This window comes from Nerophis lumbriciformis, linkage group LG18 (assembly GCF_033978685.3).
Source record: "Nerophis lumbriciformis linkage group LG18, RoL_Nlum_v2.1, whole genome shotgun sequence".
NCBI lineage: Eukaryota > Metazoa > Chordata > Actinopteri > Syngnathiformes > Syngnathidae > Nerophis > Nerophis lumbriciformis.
Genome location: NC_084565.2, coordinates 33,425,001 through 33,444,612, shown reverse-complemented (window position 1 = coordinate 33,444,612; position 19,612 = coordinate 33,425,001). Strand labels below are relative to the sequence as shown.

At 42.1% G+C, this 19,612-nt stretch overlaps 1 protein-coding gene across 2 annotated transcripts in view; it reads right to left on the bottom strand.

Annotated features, from left to right (window-relative positions):
- LOC133617855 (protein-glutamine gamma-glutamyltransferase K-like) overlaps window positions 1-14,548 on the bottom strand; it is an 85,051-nt gene extending 70,503 nt beyond the window's left edge. For both annotated transcript variants that reach the window (XM_072915098.1, XM_061978169.2), the window contains exon 1: window positions 14,487-14,548. The gene's annotated coding sequence lies outside the window, so the exon portion shown is untranslated. The remainder of the gene's footprint in view (window positions 1-14,486) is intronic.
- Window positions 14,549-19,612: the final 5,064 nt, after the last annotated feature.

Below are 19,612 nucleotides of genomic sequence, written 5' to 3'. Positions count from 1 at the left end.
AACACTGGTGTAAGTTACCCATGCCTTGGGCACTAATACACCATCATACCATCACTTTTTAACTTTGCGCCAAGAACAATCCAAATGGTTCTTTTCCTCTTTTGTTCCGGAGGACACGACGTCCACAGTTTCCAAAAACAATTTGAAATGTGGACTCGTCAGACCACAGAACACTTTTACACTTTGCATCAGTCCATCTTCGATGAGCTAGGGCCCAGCAAAGCTGGCGGCGTTTCTGGGTGTTGTTGATAAATGGCTTTGGCTTTGCATTTAAACCAAATGGGGCTCAGTGTTAAAAATAAGTCACATATTAACATTTGTTTTTACTTTCAATGTTTAAATATCAATCGATCAACTTCAGATCTATCCGTTGACATTAGTTTAAAAATTTCCGTTTGTTGTGAATTATATTTACCGTATTTTTCGGAGTATAAGTCGCACCGGAGTATAAGTCGCACCTGCCGAAAATGCATAATAAAGAAGGAAAAAAAACATATATAAGTCGCACTGGAGTTTAAGTCGCATTTTTTGGTGAAATTTATTTGATAAAACCCAACACCAAGAATAGACATTTGAAAGGCAATTTAAAATAAATAAAGAATAGTGAACAACAGGCTGAATAAGTGTACGTTATATGAGGCATAAATAACCAACTGGTATGTTAACGCAACATATTATGGTAAGAGTCATTCAAATACCAGCTGTCTCCATGGTGACAGCTGGTGTACATGCAACAACCTTATTTAAATATAGTGGTCCGCACCACCTTTGCACTTTTTTTTCATGCACGCAGTCTTAGTAGATCACCTGCAACAAGCCCACTAATATTACACACAATTTTATAGATCTTAGTAGATCAGGTCTTTACCGTTGTATCTGATAACTGCACAGCTCAACTTTGACAGGGAACTTCAAAAGGATCCTATGACTCTCAGGTTAAATGATCTATTTGATTGATTGATTGAAACTTTTATTAGTAGATTGCACAGTACAGTACATATTCCGTACAATTGACCACTAAATGGTAACACCCCAATAAGTTTTTCAACTTGTTTAAGTCGGGGTCCACGTTAAACAAGCTTATTTAAATAGGGTGGTTCGCACCACCTTTGCACTTTTTTTCCGTGCACGCAGTCTGCAACAAGCCCACTAATATTACACAAAATGTTATAGTTTAGCACTTTTTATTTGGATCTTAGTAGATCAGGCCAGCTCAACTTTGACAGGGAACTTCAAAAGGATCAAGAAGGAAAGGGAAGGTGGAGTGTGTGTGTGTGAGTGAGTGAATTACATTTATATAGCGCTTTTTCTCAAGTGACTCAAAGCGCTTTACATAGTGAAACCCAATATCTAAGTTACATTTAAACCAGTGTGGGTGGCACTGGGAGCAGGTGGGTAAAGTGTCTTGCCCAAGGACACAACGGCAGTGACTAGGATGGCAGAAGCGGGGATCGAACCTGCAACCCTCAAGTTGCTGGCACGGCCGCTCTACCAACCGAGCTATACCGCCCCAAAGTAAAAACTAGAGATGTCCGATAATGGCTTTTTTGCCGATATTCTCCAACTCTTAATTACCGATACCAATATCAACCGATACCGATATATACAGTTGTGGAATTAACACATTATTATGCATAATTTTGTTGTGATGCCCCACTGGATGCATTAAACAACAACAACTCAAGTTATGGAAAAAAATGCCAACATGGCACTGCCATATTTGTTATTGAAGTCACAAGGTGCATTTTTTTTTTTAACATGCCTCAAAACAGCAGCTTGGAATTTGGGACATGCTCTCCCTGAGAGAGCATTAGGAGGTTGAGGGTTGGGGGGTTGAGGTGGGGGGTTGGTGGGTAGCGGGGGGTGTATATTGTAGCGTCCCGGAAGAGTTTAGTGCTGCAAGGGGTTCTGGGTATTTGTTCTGTTGTGTTTATGTTGTGTTACGGTACGGATGTTCTCCCGAAATGTGTTTGTCATTCTTGTTTGGTGTGGGTTCACAGTGTGGCGCATATTTGTAACAGTGTTAAAGTTGTTCATACGGCCACCCTCAGTGTGACCTGTATGGCTGTTGACCAAGTATGCATTGCATTCTCTTGTGTGTGTGAAAAGCAATAGATATTATGTGACTGGGCCGGCACGCAAAGGCAGTGCCTTTAAGGTTTATTGGTGCTCTGTACTTCTCCCTACGTCCGTGTACACAGCGGCGTTTTAAAAAGTCGTAAATTTTACTTTTTGAAACCGATACCGATAATTTCCGATATTACATTTTAAAGCATTTATCGTCCATAACATCGAACTGCCGATATTATCGGACATCTCTAGTTGTAACGATGCCAATATTTTGGTACCGGTACTAAAATTGTTTCGGTACTTTTCGGTACTTTTCTAATTAAAGGGGACTAGAGATGTCCGATAATGGTTGGATGCATTAAACAATGTAACAAGGTTTTCCAAAATAAATCAACTCAAGTTATGGAAAAAAATGCCAACATGGCACTGCCATATTTATTATTGAAGTCACAAGCGGGGGGTGTATATTGTAGCGTCCCGGAAGAGTTTAGTGCTGCAAGGGGTTCTGGGTATTTGTTCTGTTGTGTTTATGTTGTGTTACGGTACGGATGTTCTCCCGAAATGTGTTTGTCATTCTTGTTTGGTGTGGGTTCACAGGGTGGCGCAAATTTGTAACAGTGTTAAAAGTTGTTTATACGGCCACCCTCAGTGTGACATGTATGGCTGTTGACCAAGTATGCATTGCATTCACTTGTGAGTGTGTCAAAAGCCGTAGATATTATGTGACCGGGCCGGTATGCAAAAGCAGTGCCTTCAATGTTTATTGACGCTCTGTACTTCTCCCTACGTCCGTGTACACAGCGGCGTTTTAAAAAGTCATACATTTTACCAATAATTTCGAAGCTGATACCGATAATTTCTGATATTACATTTTATTGCATTTATCGGCCGATAATATCGGCAGTTCGATATTATCGGACATCCCTAGTAAAAACTGTTTTCACTGCATCGCCATCTGCTGGCCCTGCTGGGTCACGGCTCCACTCGGCCCCAATACGGGGAAAAGTGGCAATAAATTACTGGAGCCCTGCACCAAAATTGAAAGTCTTCTTTGCTGGCCCCTGCGCCAACCTCCCACAAAGTTGAAACTAAATTAGTCGCATAGTTTGTGCCTAATCCTAACTAAGTAAGTGAGCGTGACAGGCACCATGAAAGACCGGGGGGGGGCTGTGTCGTACCTCCACACGTGCCCATTTTTCACCCACTCACTACCACGAGACGAAGAGTCGAGGTGGACTGTTTACTGCAGAGCGGGTCCTCGCACACAAAAGCGGAGATGTAATCCGAGTTGGCAGTCGCCACGCTGTCAAAAAAAAAATATCAGGCGGCTTTCGTAGGAAGGCCTGCGTGGAGCGACGCTCCATATGGGCTGGATTAAAGTCCGCTGGCGGGCGGTTTTTTTGACCTTGAGAAACGCAAGACTGACACAACTCTCGAATATCAATCAATCAACTTTATTTATAAAGCACATTTAAAATTTACCACAGGGGTAGCCAAAGTGCTGTACAATGAACAGGTTAAAAGATAATACGAGTACCGAGCAAACACAACACAACACAAACAGAACACGATAAAAAATAAATAAATAAAATAGAATAAATAAAAACATAAAAACAGGTTCACAGCATGTGTATTATGGGGCGCCATTGCAGGATGGATATCACCCAGTGTTAAAAGCCATGGAATAAAAGTATGTTTTTAAGAGAGATTTAAAAACAGGAAGAGAGGAGGCTTGTCTAATACTCAGAGGTAGGTCGTTCCAGAGCTTGGGAGCAGCAACGGCGAAAGCTCTGTCACCTCAAAGCTTCAGCCTTGTGTCAGGGACCGTCAACAGCAGCTGATCGGCTGATCTTAAGGATCGGGTGGGGCAGTAAGGCTGAAGGAGGTCGGAGAGATAGGTTGGCGCGAGGTTGTTTAGACATTTAAAAACAAATAAAAGGAGTTTAAAATGGATTCGATAACACACAGGGAGCCAGTGAAGGGACGCTAAAATAGGGGTGATGTGCTCACGTCTGCGGGTCTGTGTTAGCAGACGAGCAGCAGAGTTCTGCACGAGCTGCAGGCGGGCGAGGGAGGCCTGGCTAATGCCTACATACAGGGCGTTGCAGTAGTCAAGACGAGTCGAGATAAAGGCGTGGATTAATTTCTCAAGATCATATCCTGATAGAAGCGGTTTCACTTTCGCTATTTGGCGTAATTGATAAAAGCTTTTTTGAACGACGCTGCTGATTTGTTTTTCGAATTTTAAATCTGAGTCGAACTTTACCCCCAGGTTTGTGACACAGTCGCTGAGATACGGGGTCAGAGTGCCGAGGTCAACGTTGGGGGAGGGAGAGCGACTTGGACCGAACAACATAACTTCTGTTTTGTCTTCATTTAGGCTCAGGAAGTTAGCTGAAAGCCAGACTTTGATGTCGTGCAGGCAGTCAATAAGACGTTGAACCGTGTTATTTTGTGCCATGGGAAAATAAATCTGGCAATCATCGGCATAAAAATGAAATGCAATACTGTACTTCCTAAAAATAGAACCAAGGGGGAGAAGGTAAAGCGCAAATAAAATTGGGGCAAGGATTGAGCCCTGGGGGACCCCATGTGGTAAAGGAGCTGTGGAAGACATAAAACTGTCTACTTTTACACAAAAACTCCTGTCGGTTAGGTACGACCGGAACCAGTTGAGGGCGGCGCCCTTAATGCCCACACAGTTCTCAAGACGAGTGATTAAGGTGGCGTGGAACGCAGCAGACAGATCTAAAAGCACCAGGACAACATATTTACCAGAATCAGTGGACAGGAGGATATCGTTAAAAACTTTTAGAAGCGCTGACTCTGTGCTGTGGAGGTGCTTTAAAACCGGACTGGAAGAGCTCAGTGATACCATTATCCTCTAAGAAGGGCAACAACTGACTGTAGACAACCTTCTCTAATATTTTGGAAATGTATGGAAGATTAGAGATAGGTCTGAGGTTAGAGAGGAGAGAGGGGTCGAAGCTTGGTTTTTTTAAGTAGAGGTCGTACCACTGCATGTTTAAACTCTACTGGAACTATTCCAGAAGAGAGGCTACTATTGATAATGTTAAGGACACTTGATCCAATAGTAGCAAGTACCTCCTTAAACAGGCGAGGTGGGAGGGCATCTGCAGGAGAACCAGAGGGCTTCATATGACTAACTGTGTCACTTAAAAAAAGAAAAGTACACCGGAATACAGAAACTACCGTATTTTTCGGATTATAAATCACAGTTTTTTTCAGAGTTTGGCCGGGGGTGCGATTTATACTCTGGAGCAATTTGTGTGTGAAATTATTAACACATTACCGTAAAATATCAAATAATATTATTTAGCTCATTCAAGTAAGAGACTAGGCCGGGTGTCAGTAACCCGCGGCTCTCGAGCCGCATGTGGCTCTTTAGTGCCGCCGTAGTGGCTCCCTGGAGCATTTTTAAAAAAAGGATTGTAAATGGAAAAAGATGGGTGGGGGGGAAATAATTTTTTTGTTTTAGTATGTTTTTTGTTTGAGGACAAACATGACACAAACCTTCCCAGTTGTTAGAAAGCCCACTGAGAGTATTTGGTGAACATTGTTTTGTCCTAATTTCGGCGGTTCTTGAACTCACCATAGTGTGGACTGTAAAATCCACACTTTACATGTAAAATCTTCCAGTCCCTTTTTTGTCTCATTTTGTCCACCAAACGTTTTATACTGTGCGCGAATGCACAAAGGTGTGCTTTGTCGATGTTATTGAGTTGTTGGAGTGCTAATCAGGCATATTTGGTCACTGCATGACTGCAAGCTACTCAATGCTAACATGCTATTTAGGCTGGCTGTATGTACATATTGCATCATTATGCCTCATTTGTAGGTATATTTGAGATAATTTAATATCCTATATTTTTATCCTCTTTGTATATAATTTAGTTTTGCATGTCTCATGACACTTTTCAGATAGTTGTTTGTGTGTTATATTGTTCCAGACCACAGCAAACATTCTTGCCAAAGATTGTAATATATCTATTAAAAGAAGACAGCCTGTCATTTCCTTTAACTTGAACGCACACATCTAAACCTTTGACGAGTAATTTCCAGGAGTTATCTCACCTTTTGAGTAGCCTCTGATTTACCAATGGTTTTTAATGTTGTAAAAATGTGTAGAATAAATATTACATTTCAACATTTCTGTCAACGAAGATTTGCATCAGCCTGCGACACGTAGTCATTTTGATAGTAGGCTATTATAGCTGTCGGAGGCAGATATTTACATATATCCGAATTTTAGTGTTACTTATTTTCTTTCATAGTCATATTTGAAAACAGCTCGTATTTTCCATTTATTTTCTTTCTGTTTCTCTGCAAGTAAACTGTGTGTGTTAACCTTGAATTCTTTGGAATGTGTTTTGACTAGGGAGACGATGTGCATGTGTTTTGACTAGAGAGAGGGGAGAGGAGAGAGGGTTTTGGGGTCGGGAACACAGACCATTTTAGCGGGGCGATCCGAATGTTCTATGCTGGACTGGTCTCAAATGTATATCTGCAAAGCTTTGAAAATATATTACAAAATACCTATTCTGTCTTTGGTGGTTTTTCAACTCAGCTTTAAGTGTCGTAAAGAGCTTGGGAGCGACTTGTGACTTGAATTCCCTGGGAGGAACAACTGGTCCGAAACGCAACAAGCTAATATAGACACTTACGTCATGTGTTGCCTTCATTATAAGACTTATATACGGCTTTTCATTCTACGGCTCCAGACAGATTTGTTTTTTGTATTTTTGGTCCAATATGGCACTTTCAACGTTTTGGGTTGCCGACCCCTGGACTAGGCGTATATCACCAATCATCACACACACACGTCAACCAATAAAAATTTGGGGTTGCAAGGGGTGCTGGAGCCTATCTCAGCTGCATTCGGGCGGAAGGCGGGGTACATCCTGGACAAGTCGTATTTGAATGACTCTTATCATAATATGTTACGTTAACATACCAGGCACGTTCTCAGTTGGTTATTTATGCCTCATATAACGTACACTTATTCAGCCTGTTGTTCACTATTCTTTATTTATTTTAAATTCAAATGTCTATTCTTGGTGTTGGCTTTTATCAAATACATTTCCCCCAAAAATACGCCTTATATATGTTTTTTCCCTTCTTTATTATGCATTTTCATCCGGTGCGACTTATACTCCGAAGAATACGGTATGTAATAAAACGTTAGCGTAGTCACACACTTTTAAGTCACCTGGTGTGCAACATTCCGTCCAACCATCAGCCCGAGAGAAAAATTCTATGAATGATTGTCATTTGTCGAAAAAAAAAAAAAAAGCTTCGGATCCGGCATAGCAAGGAGGGCGGTGATTCAGCAATCACCCCTTAGGGCTCACTCATGACCAGCGTGCCTGCAGGAAGCTCTTGGTGGACCTCTGGGACTTACAAAGAAACATTCACTTTGGCTCGTTATATTTTTTATATTTTTTCCCAGGGTTTCTTACAATTGGCGTGCTTGTTACCAGTGCATCCTGGGAGTATCCGCAGCGCTTCACTTTTTCCATATTTTGTTATGCTACAGCCTTAATCCAAAATGGAATAAATAATTTCTTGTTTTTAAAATGTATAAATAATGATCATTTTCCAAAAATACAACATGTACTGTACATAAGTTAATGTTGAAGTACCACTGATAGTCACACACACACTCGGTGTGGTGAAATTACCCTCTGCAGTTGACCCATCCCCCTTGTTTACCCCCTGGGACGTGAGGGGAGCAGTGAGCAGCAGCGGTGGCCGCGCCCAGGAATCATTTTATAATGTTGTGTGTAATATTAATGGGCTTGTTGCGGGTGATCTACTAAGACTGCGTGTGCGGGGCGGGGAAAAAAAGTGCAAAGGTGGTGCAGACCACCATATTTAAATAAGGTTGTTGCGTGTACACCAGCTTTCACCATGGAGACACTCATTTACTGGAAAAAAGTTAAAGTTAAGACCTCTTAAAGGGGAACATTATCACAATTTCAGAATGGTTAAAACCATTAAAAATCAGTTTCCAGTGGCTTATTTTATTTTTCGAAGTTTTTTTTCCAAATTTTACCCATCGTGCAATATCCCTAAAAAAAGCTTCAAAGTGCCTGATTTTAACCATCGTGATATACAGGTAAAAGCCAGTAAATTAGAATATTTTGAAAAACTTGATTTATTTCAGTAATTGCATTCAAAAGGTGTAACTTGTACATTATATTTATTCATTGCACACAGACTGATGCATTCAAATGTTTATTTCATTTAATTTTGATGATTTGAAGTGGCAACAAATGAAAATCCAAAATTCCGTGTGTCACAAAATTAGAATATTACTTAAGGCTAATACAAAAAAGGGATTTTTAGAAATGTTGGCCACTGAAAAGAATGAAAATGAAAAATATGAGCATGTACAATACTCAATACTTGGTTGGAGCTCCTTTTGCCTCAATTACTGCGTTAATGCGGCGTGGCATGGAGTCGATGAGTTTCTGGCACTGCTCAGGTGTTATGAGAGCCCAGGTTGCTCTGATAGTGGCCTTCACCTCTTCTGCGTTTTTGGGTCTGGCATTCTGCATCTTCCTTTTCACAATACCCCACAGATTTTCTATGGGGCTAAGGTCAGGGGAGTTGGCGGGCCAATTTAGAACAGAAATAACATGGTCCGTAAACCAGGCACGGGTAGATTTTGCGCTGTGTGCAGGCGCCAAGTCCTGTTGGAACTTGAAATCTCCATCTCCATAGAGCAGGTCAGCAGCAGGAAGCATGAAGTGCTCTAAAACTTGCTGGTAGACGGCTGCGTTGACCCTGGATCTCAGGAAACAGAGTGGACCGACACCAGCAGATGACATGGCACCCCAAACCATCACTGATGGTGGAAACTTTACACTAGACTTCAAGCAACGTGGATCCTGTGCCTCTCCTGTCTTCCTCCAGACTCTGGGACCTCGATTTCCAAAGGAAATGCAAAATTTGCATGGTTGGGTGATGGTTTGGGGTGCCATGTCATCTGCTGGTGTCGGTCCACTCTGTTTCCTGAGATCCAGGGTCAACGCAGCCGTCTACCAGCAAGTTTTAGAGCACTTCATGCTTCCTGCTGCTGACCTGCTCTATGGAGATGGAGATTTCAAGTTCCAACAGGACTTGGCGCCTGCACACAGCGCAAAATCTACCCGTGCCTGGTTTACGGACCATGGTATTTCTGTTCTAAATTGGCCCGCCAACTCCCCTGACCTTAGCCCCATAGAAAATCTGTGGGGTATTGTGAAAAGGAAGATGCAGAATGCCAGACCCAAAAACGCAGAAGAGTTGAAGGCCACTATCAGAGCAACCTGGGCTCTCATAACACCTGAGCAGTGCCAGAAACTCATCGACTCCATGCCACGCCGCATTAACGCAGTAATTGAGGCAAAAGGAGCTCCAACCAAGTATTGAGTATTGTACATGCTCATATTTTTCATTTTCATACTTTTCAGTTGGCCAACATTTCTAAAAATCCCTTTTTTGTATTAGCCTTAAGTAATATTCTAATTTTGTGACACACGGAATTTTGGATTTTCATTTGTTGCCACTTCAAATCATCAAAATTAAATGAAATAAACATTTGAATGCATCAGTCTGTGTGCAATGAATAAATATAATGTACAAGTTACACCTTTTGAATGCAATTACTGAAATAAATCAAGTTTTTCAAAATATTCTAATTTACTGGCTTTTACCTGTACATCCGTCCATTTTCCTGTGACGTCACATAGTGATGCCGATACAAACAAACATGGCGGATATAACAGCAAGGGATAGCGACATTAGCTCGGATTCAGACTCGGATTTCAGCGGCTTACGCGATTCAACAGATTACGCATGTATTGAAACGGATGGTTGTAGTGTGGAGGCAGGTAGCGAAAACGAAATTGAAGAAGAAACTGAAGCTATTGAGCCATATCGGTTTGAACCGTATGCAAGCGAAACCGACGAAAACGACACGACAGCCAGCGACACGGGAGAAAGCGAGGACGGATTCGGCGATCGCCTTCTAACCAACGATTGGTATGTGTTTGTTTGGCATTAAAGGAAACTAACAATTATGAACTAGGTTTACAGCATATGAAATACATTTGGCAACAACATGCACTTTGAGAGTGCAGACAGCCCAGTTTTCATCAATTAATATATTCTGTAGACATACCCTCATCCGCTCGCAGATTTCTTCGACTTTATCGTTGGAAATGCATCTGCTTTGAGTGTCGCAGGATATCCACACATTCTTGCCATCTCTGTCGTAGCATAGCTTTCGTCGGTAAAGTGTGCGGAACAAACGTCCAATTTCTTGCCACTTTTGCATCTTTGGGCCACTGGTGCAACTTGAATCCGTCCCTGTTCGTGTTGTTACACCCTCCGACAACACACCGACGAGGCATGATGTCTCCAAGGTACGGAAAACAGTCGAAAAAACGGAAAATAACAGAGCTGATTTGACTAGGTGTTTGTAATGTGTTTGAGAAAATGGCGGATTGCTTCCCGATGTGACGTCATGTTGTGACGTCATCGCTCCGAGAGCGAATAATAGAAAGGCGTTTAATTCGCCAAAATTCACCCATTTAGAGTTCGGAAATCGGTTAAAAAAAATATATGGTCTTTTTTCTGCAACATCAAGGTATATATTGACGCTTACATAGGTCTGGTGATAATGTTCCCCTTTAAGGCCCAAGCTGTTTGTTTACATGCTTTTTTTTATTTCTCTTTGCTATTTGGGCTTATTGGACCCTAATTAGAATAAAAACCAAGAATCATCTTTTGATATGATGTACTTAGTCCATAAGTACACAAATGTGTACTTCATGTTTAGTGACATGCTAATTCTTATTTTTACACTTTTTTTTCTCCAAATTCCATTGTATGTTGTACTCTTCTGACACCACCAGATGGCAGTATAAGTGTCCACATAAGTGGCCATAAGACCCCAATTCAGTAGTGTACACAATTTTGGAAATAAGAGCTAAAAGGTGCTGTCCACGCATGTGGCCACTAAGCATTTAGAGGTTTTAAAGTACCACTGATACCAGGTGTTGTGAAATTACTCTCTGCAGTTGACTAGATGGATCCATCCCCTGAGAGGTGAGGGGAGCAGTGATCATTTTGGTGATTTAACCCGCAATTCTAACTCTTGATGCTGAGTGCTAAGCATGGAGGTAATGGGTCCCATTTTTATAGTCATTGGTATGACTCGGCCGGGGTTTGAACTCACGACCTAGTTTCCACATCCTTTGCTCAATACTTTGTTGATGGAAATCAATGCTCCTCATCCAACCTGATGGAGCTTGAGAGGTTCTTCAAAGAGAAATGGGCGAAATTGCCCAAAAGATAGGTGTGCCAAGCTTGTGGCTTCAAAAAAAGACTTGAGGCTGTAATTACTGCCAAAAGTGCATCAACAAAGTATTGAGCAAAGGCTGTGAATACTTACTCTATGTACATGTGTTTTTTTTTTTTTTAGTTGAAACATTCGCAAAACAGAAATGAAAAAAAAAACGTTTCACATTGTCATTTTGGGGTATTTCAGGACAAAAATGTATTCCATTTTGGAATAAGGCTGTAACGTAACAAAACGTGGAAAGCGAATATTTTCCGAATGCACTGTACTGTTATTAATTTGTAGTGTGGAATATTAAAAAATTGTTCAATCAAGTGAAATTACCCAGAGAACAATGGTAGGTATGAAAAACACTAACCCATTTATTGGTAATTGTCTGGAATGGACTTAGGCGGTCTTTAAGTTGAAGTCGAGTGGTAACTGTTTTTTGTTTTTTTACAACACTTAGTGGCCACAATAATTCATTTAGTTAAGTTAATGGCTCAGTAAGTTGAATGATGCGGACACGTTTGTTCTGGACAAATAACATGCAAAAACAATTACAAACCCTGTTTCCATATGAGTTGGGAAATTGTGTTAGATGTAAATAGAAACGGAATGCAATGATTTGCAAATCATTTTCAACCCATATTCAGTTGAATATGCTACAAAGACAACATATTTGATGTTCAAACTGATAAACATTTTTTTTTTCCAAATAATCATTATCTTTAGAATTTGATGCCAGCAACACATGACAAAGAAGTTGGGAAAGGTGGCAATAAATACTGATAAAGTTGAGGAATGCTCATCAAACACTTATTTGGAACATCCCACAGGTGTGCAGGCTAATTGGGAACAGGTGGGTGCCATGATTGGATATAAAAGTAGATTCCATGAAATGCTCAGTCATTCACAAACAAGGATGGGGCGAGAGTCACCACTTTGTCAACAAATACGTGAGCAAATTGTTGAACAGTTTAAGAAAAACCTTTCTCGACCAGCTATTGCAAGGAATTTAGGGATTTCACCATCTACGGTCCGTAATATCATCAAAGGGTTCAGAGAATCTGGAGAAATCACTGCACGTAAGCAACCAAGCCCGTGACCTTCGATCCCTCAGGCTGTACTGCATCAACAAGCGACATCAGTGTGTAAAGGATATCACCACATGGGCTCAGGAACCATTCAGAAACCCACTGTCAGTAACTACAGATGGTCACTACATATGTAAGTGCAAGTTAAAACTCTCCTATGCAAGGCGAAAACCGTTTATCAACCACACCCAGAAACGCCGTCGGCTTCGCTGGGCTTGAGCTCATCTAAGATGGACTGATACAAAGTGGAAAAGTGTTCTGTGGTCTGACGAGTCCACATTTCAAATTGTTTTTGGAAACTGTGGACGTCGTGTCCTCCGGACCAAAGAGGAAAAGAACCATCCGGATTGTTACAGGCGCAAAGATGAAAAGCCAGCATCTGTGATGGTACGGGGGTGTATTAGTGCCCAAGACATGGGTAACTTACACATCTGTGAAGGCGCCATTAATGCTGAAAGGTACATACAGGTTTTGGAGCAACATATGTTGCCATCCAAGCAACGTTACCATGGACGCCCCTGCTTATTTCAGCAAGACAATGCCAAGCCACGTGTTACATCAACGTGGCTTCATAGTAAAAGAGTGCCGGTAATTGACTGGCCTGCCTGTAGTCCAGACCTGTCTCCAATTGAAAATGTGTGGCGCATTATGAAGCCTAAAATACCACAACGGAGACCCCCGGACTGTTGAACAACTTAAGCTGTACATCAAGCAAGAATGGGAAAGAATTCCACCTGAGAAGCTTAACATTTGTGTCTCCTCAGTTCCCAAACGTTTACTGAGTGTTGTTAAAAGGAAAGGCCATGTAACACAGTGGTGAACATGCCCTTTCCCAACTACTTTGGCGCGTGTTGCAGCCATGAAATTCTAAATTAATTATTATTTACAAAAAAAAAATAAAGTTTATGAGTTTGAACATCAAATATCTTGTCTTTGTAGTGCATTCAATTGAATATAAATAAATAAATAAATGGGTTGTATTTGTATAGCGCTTTTCTACCTTCAAGGTACTCAAAGCGCTTTGACACTACTTCCACATTTACCCATTCACACACACATTCACACACTGATGGAGGGAGCTGCCATGCAAGGCGCTAATATGGGTTGAAAAGGATTTGCAAATCATTGTATTCCGTTTATATTTACATCTAACACAATATCCCAACTCATATGGAAATGGGGTTTGTATTTGATACTTGTTTATTTTAACAGAAGCCTACTTTTAGACTGCAATATTGTTCAATTAGGGACACTTATTATGAATGTCTAGGCTACCATGTTTACCTTTGGCAAATGACTTCACAAAAGCACAAGAAAAGACAAGCTTATGTGCTTATTGGGGGACATTTAGATGTTAACTGGCTGTCACGAGTAAACACGAGTAAAACCCATTAAAATTTGATAACCTCCAAGTTTTTTTTTTGCAGATATCGGACCGATATCAATATTAATATCAATTGAGACGCCACCTCTATACACTATGATGTAACATTTAATGTTCAAGAAAAATGTGTTGATGTAATGTATATTTAGATGCTATTTACTCTCAATTAAAACACACCATCAAAACTGAAAGTACTAGTCATTCTGACAAAAAAAGTTTTAGTTCAAATGTAAATAAAGGCTGAGAAATCAGTTTTTTTCCACTATTATCTTCTGGGAGCCGCCTGTGTCATTTCCAATCAAGATCAAAAACTTGCCGGTAAAACAAAAGTGCAAAAATAAAAGAAATGTGCCCAAGGTTTGAATAATTCCGGGCTTGGTCGTATGTATCACGATATGGCAATCAGTGAAAGTCATTGTTTGCATCTTATCAGCGTGGTTATGAAACACCCGCCTTGGCTGAATTTTTTGATCATGAAATCTGAGGGAACGCTTGTTTAAAATGTAGATTTGAATACAAAGTTAATTCAACTTAACTACCAAAGGCTGTTTAGAAACAGAGAGACGCAAAATTCACACTCACTCACGTCAATGAAGGAAGAAATCGTCTGTTCCTGGAAACTTTGTGGTTTCTCTCTCTTGGACCAGTTGCATGTTCACACCTCGTTTAAATACATTGGGAGACGCTTAGGACACGCCTTCTCTCTGCACACAAACACACACACGCACACACTCACACACACACAGACGTCTGAAAAAAAGAAAAAAACATTATTTTTCCCCTCGCAAATGTCAATGCCATGGAACACTGTTTGAAAGTGAAGGTATTGCAGATTATTCATTTTCCTTAATATTGTGTACTAAGAAAAAACGGTGCAAGTTTTGAAAGCAAAAGTAAAAAACATTTGAATAAATCGAGAAGAAGATTTGGATGATTTACCTCAGAGTGTCTTTGTAAGGGAAAAGGATGAAGAAGAGAGGAATCTACTATACATTCCAACGCACTGTAACGTACGGTAGATGACTGATTCCTCTGCTATCCACACAGACTGGTTGAGTCGGTTCTTGCAGTGTTTGGGCTGTGGAGGTTAAAACGCTCTCTATGGACATGATTACATATATTTTATAAACAAACCATTAAGTCCTCAAAGACGTTCACATTTAAGAAGATGAAGTCATTGGCGCCAAACTGGGTCATTGTTGTTCACAGGAGTGGCTTGGTGATGAAACGGTTGGTCACTCGCCTTTAGGAACTGTGTCACAATCAAATTTGATAACATTAATAAACAAGAAATAGCAGCTGGAGTCAGACGACACTCCTTTCAAACCCGAACACACATTTATTTCAACCAGTGGCGATTGCTCTAAGACCGCAAGGGAAGCTCAGCTTCCCCTAAAATGTCCAAAAATAAGTGATCAATTATATATAGTGTTGTGTGTTCATGTTCCATCCATCCACCCATCTTCTTCCGCTTATCCGAGGTCAGGTCGCGGGGGCAGCAGCCTAAGCAGGGAAGCCCAGACTTCCCTCTCCCCAGCCACTTCGTCCAGCTCCTCCCGGGAGATCCCGAGGCGTTCCCAGGCCAGCCGGGAGACATAGTCTTCCCAACGTGTCCTGGGTCTTCCCCGTGGCCTCCTACCGGTCGGACGTGCCCGAAACACCTCCCGAGGGAGGCGTTCGGGTGGCATCCTGACCAGATGCCCGAACCACCTCATCTGGCTCCTCTCGATGTGGAGGAGCAGCGGCTTTACTTTGAGCTCCCCCCGGATGACAGAGCTTCTCACCCTATCTCTAAGGGAGAGCCCCGCCACCCGGCGGAGGAAACTCATTTCGGCCGCTTGTACCCGTGATCTTGTCCTTTCGGTCATGACCCAAAGCTCATGACCATAGGTGAGGATGGGAACGTAGATCGACCGGTATATCGAGAGCTTTGCCTTCTGGCTCAGCTCCTTCTTCACCACAACGGATCGATACAGCGTCCGCATTACCGAAGACGCCGCACCGATCCGCCTGTCGATCTCACGATCCACTCTTCCCTCACTCGTGAACAAGACTCCGAGGTACTTGAACTCCTCCACTTGGGGCAAGATCTCCTCCCCAACCCGGAGATGGCACTCCACCCTTTTCCGGGCGAGAACCATGGACTCGGATTTGGAGGTGCTGATTCTCATCCCGGTCGCTTCACACTCGGCTGCGAACCGATCCAGTGAGAGCTGAAGATCTTGGCCAGATGAAGCCATCAGGACCACATCATCTGCAAAAAGCAGAGACCTAATCCTGCAGATTAAACAAACCAGATACCCTCAACGCCCTGACTGCGCCTTGAAATTCTGTCCATAAAGGTTATGAACAGAATCGGTGACAAAGGGCAGCCCTGGCGGAGTCCAACCCTCACTGGAAACGGGTCCGACTTACTGCCGGCAATGCGGACCAAGCTCTGACACTGATTGTGTTCATGTTATTGACTAAATATGCGCTACAACGCGCTCTTTTGTTCAGAATCAGCTTCTTATCACTGGTAACGACGCAACTTTCTCATTCTCGCAGCTTCACCGTGCTTTAAAAAGTGTAGACGCTCGGCGTCCACAGAGTTCAATGGGACGAGTCATTGGATAAATGCTGGGCTTTGTCCCGCCCATTGGACGCTCAGCGCCTCTGGGGGTCTATGGGGCAGTTGGCTGGCCCGGACGCTCAACTTCTGCATGATGATCTGATGATGGGGACATCTCTGCGCTGCTGACCCGTCTCCGCTCGAGATGGTCTCCTGCTGGCCCCACTATGGACTGGACCCTCACTATTATGTTAGATCCACTATGGACTGGACTTTCACAATATTATGTCAGACCCACTCGACGTCCATTGCATCCGGTCTCCCCTAGAGGGGGGGGTTACCCACATATGCGGTCCTCTCCAAGGTTTCTCATAGTCATTCACATCGACGTTCCATTGGGGTTGTGAGTTTTTCCTTGCCCTTATGTGGGCTCTGTACCGCGGATGTCGTTGTGGCTTTGTTGATGAAAGCCCTTTGAGACACTTGTGATTGATTGATTGATTGATCGGATGATCTGTCTGACTCTGATTCCCTTTTTGATTGACAGCGAAATGAGCGAATCAGCAATCTTGTGTGGTAAACTTCTGTGGGAGCACTTTTCAACATTCATTCTGTTGTTCCGAGTTGAACCGGAGACTTTCCAGATCCCCTTAGCGACATTTTCTTTGTTAAAAACGACTAGCGGAAAATAGAGCTTCGATTTCTGGTGTTTTTTTGTGTTTGGAGACTGACTTCTTTCACTCTGCAGTTCCTTCCCGACCGAGCAGCGGGTGCTGCTGAGCCCCTCCACCATCTTAAAGCACTTACAGGTGGACACACATAATGGCAGATAATTAGAATTTTTTTGGGGGGTGGGGGAATTTTATTGAACAACAAACATACATTTATAATGCACACAGGTGTACATACCATTGTGATTAGTGGCGACGATTGGAGCTACATCTGCAGGTGTAGAGAAGAGCTTCTCCTGTTTAAAAGCGGCTCAATCCAAAAACATGCACCTGGGGATAGGTTGATTGGCAACACTAAATTGGCCCTAGAGTGTGAATGTGAGTCTGAATGTTGTCTGTCTGTCTGTGTTGGCCCTGTGATGAGGTGGCAACTTGTCCAGGGTGTACCGAATGCAGCTGAAAGAGGCTCCAGCACCCCTCGCGACCCCGAAAGGGACAAGCGGTAAAAAATGGATGGATGTATGGAAGTCTTACACCCGCAACACCATGGGCCAAGACCGTTTAAAGGGGAACATTATCACCAGACCTATGTAAGCGTCAATATATACCTTGATGTTGCAGAAAAAAGACCATATATTTTTTTAACCGATTTCCAAACTCTAAATGGGTGAATTTTGGCGAATTAAACGCCTTTCTATTATTCGCTCTCGGAGCGATGACGTCACATCGGGAAGCAATCCGCCATTTTCTCAAACACATTACAAACACCGAACCAAATCAGCTCTGTTATTTTCCGTTTTTTCGACTGTTTTCCGTACCTTGGAGACATCATGCCTCGTCGGTGTGTTGTCGGAGGGTGTAACAACACGAACAGGGACGGATTCAAGTTGCACCAGTGGCCCAAAGATGCGAAAGTGGCAAGAAATTGGACGAAATTTGTTCAAAATACGAGGGTGTGGGGAAAGCCGACGAAAATGGTGAGTCGTTTGTTCCGCACACTTTACCGACGAAAGCTATGCTACGACAGAGATGGCAAGAATGTGTGGATATCCTGCGACACTCAAAGCAGATGCATTTCCAACGATAAAGTCAAAGAAATCTGCCGCCTGACCCCCATTGAATCTGCCGGAGTGTGTGAGCTATTCAGGGACAAAGGACCTCGGTAGCACGGCAAGCAATGGCGGCAGTTTGTTCCCGCAGACGAGCGAGCTAAACCCCCTGGATGTCTTGGCTCACACCGTCCCTTATGCCACCGAAAATGATCAAGAGAAGAATATCGACCCTAGCTTCCCTGGCCTGCTGACATCAACTCCAAAACTGGACAGATCAGCTTTCAGGAAAAGAGAGCGGATGAGGGTATGTCTACAGAATATATTAATTGATGAAAACTTTATTCATTACTCGCGGTTTTACATAAATTATTATACATAAACTGTGTTTACCAATAATTTAGCTTAAAAAACATTACAACACTTAAAAACAAACACATACCAATCATTGGTTAGAAGGCGATCGCCGAATTCGTCCTCGCTTTCTCCCGTGTTGCTGGCTGTCGTGTTGTTTTCGTCGGTTTCGCTTGCATACGGTTCAAACAGATATGGCTCAATAGCTTCAGTTTATTCTTCAATTTCGCTTAAGCCGCTGAAATCCGAGTCTGAATCCGAGCTAATGTCGCAACCTTGCTGTTCTATCCGCCATGTTTGTTTGTATTGGCATCACTGTGTGACGTCACAGGAAAATGGACGGGTGTATTTAACAATGGTTAAAATCAGGCACTTTGAAGCTTTTTTTAGGGATATTACGTGATGGGTAAAATTTTGAAAAAAACTTCGAAAAATAAAATAAGCCACTGGGAACTGATTTTTAATGGTTTTAACCCTTCTGAAATTGTGATAATGTTCCCCTTTAACAACTAAATGAACATCCTCCAAGTCTGGTGATTCTATAACTTTTGTCAGGGGTTGTAGAAAACCTCAGCATGTAATTTAAAGTCACACATAAATCACACGAGAAACATTTCAGGTAAGGCAAGTGATACAATTTATTTTTGTATATTTTTGTATAGATCTGTGGCTACTGGGCCTCTCCCCCGACATACAATAAATGTTTTTGCATCAATGAATGACAACGATAGGCGACACTGTGATCACCGGTTATAAGCTTCTCATATTAAAGCAACAATAAGAACATTTCATAAAGTGGCTATTAGACTGAATAATAAATGTTAACATAGACAAATATGTTTAAGAATAGAGCAGTCTTGTTGACTTATTTTCAGTAAATACCGCTTTTCACTGACTACTTTCAAGTACATTGAAGTTTCATTTCTGTGGTATTGTTCTTTAAATGATAGAATACTTGAAATGGGAGGGTACATACTCCTGAGAACCAGTGTCCTCTGCAGTGTACATTTGTTTTTGGTCTATTTCTGTCATCAGTTACAAATGTCCACAGCAGAAGACGCTGGTTTTCAAGAAGATGCATTACACT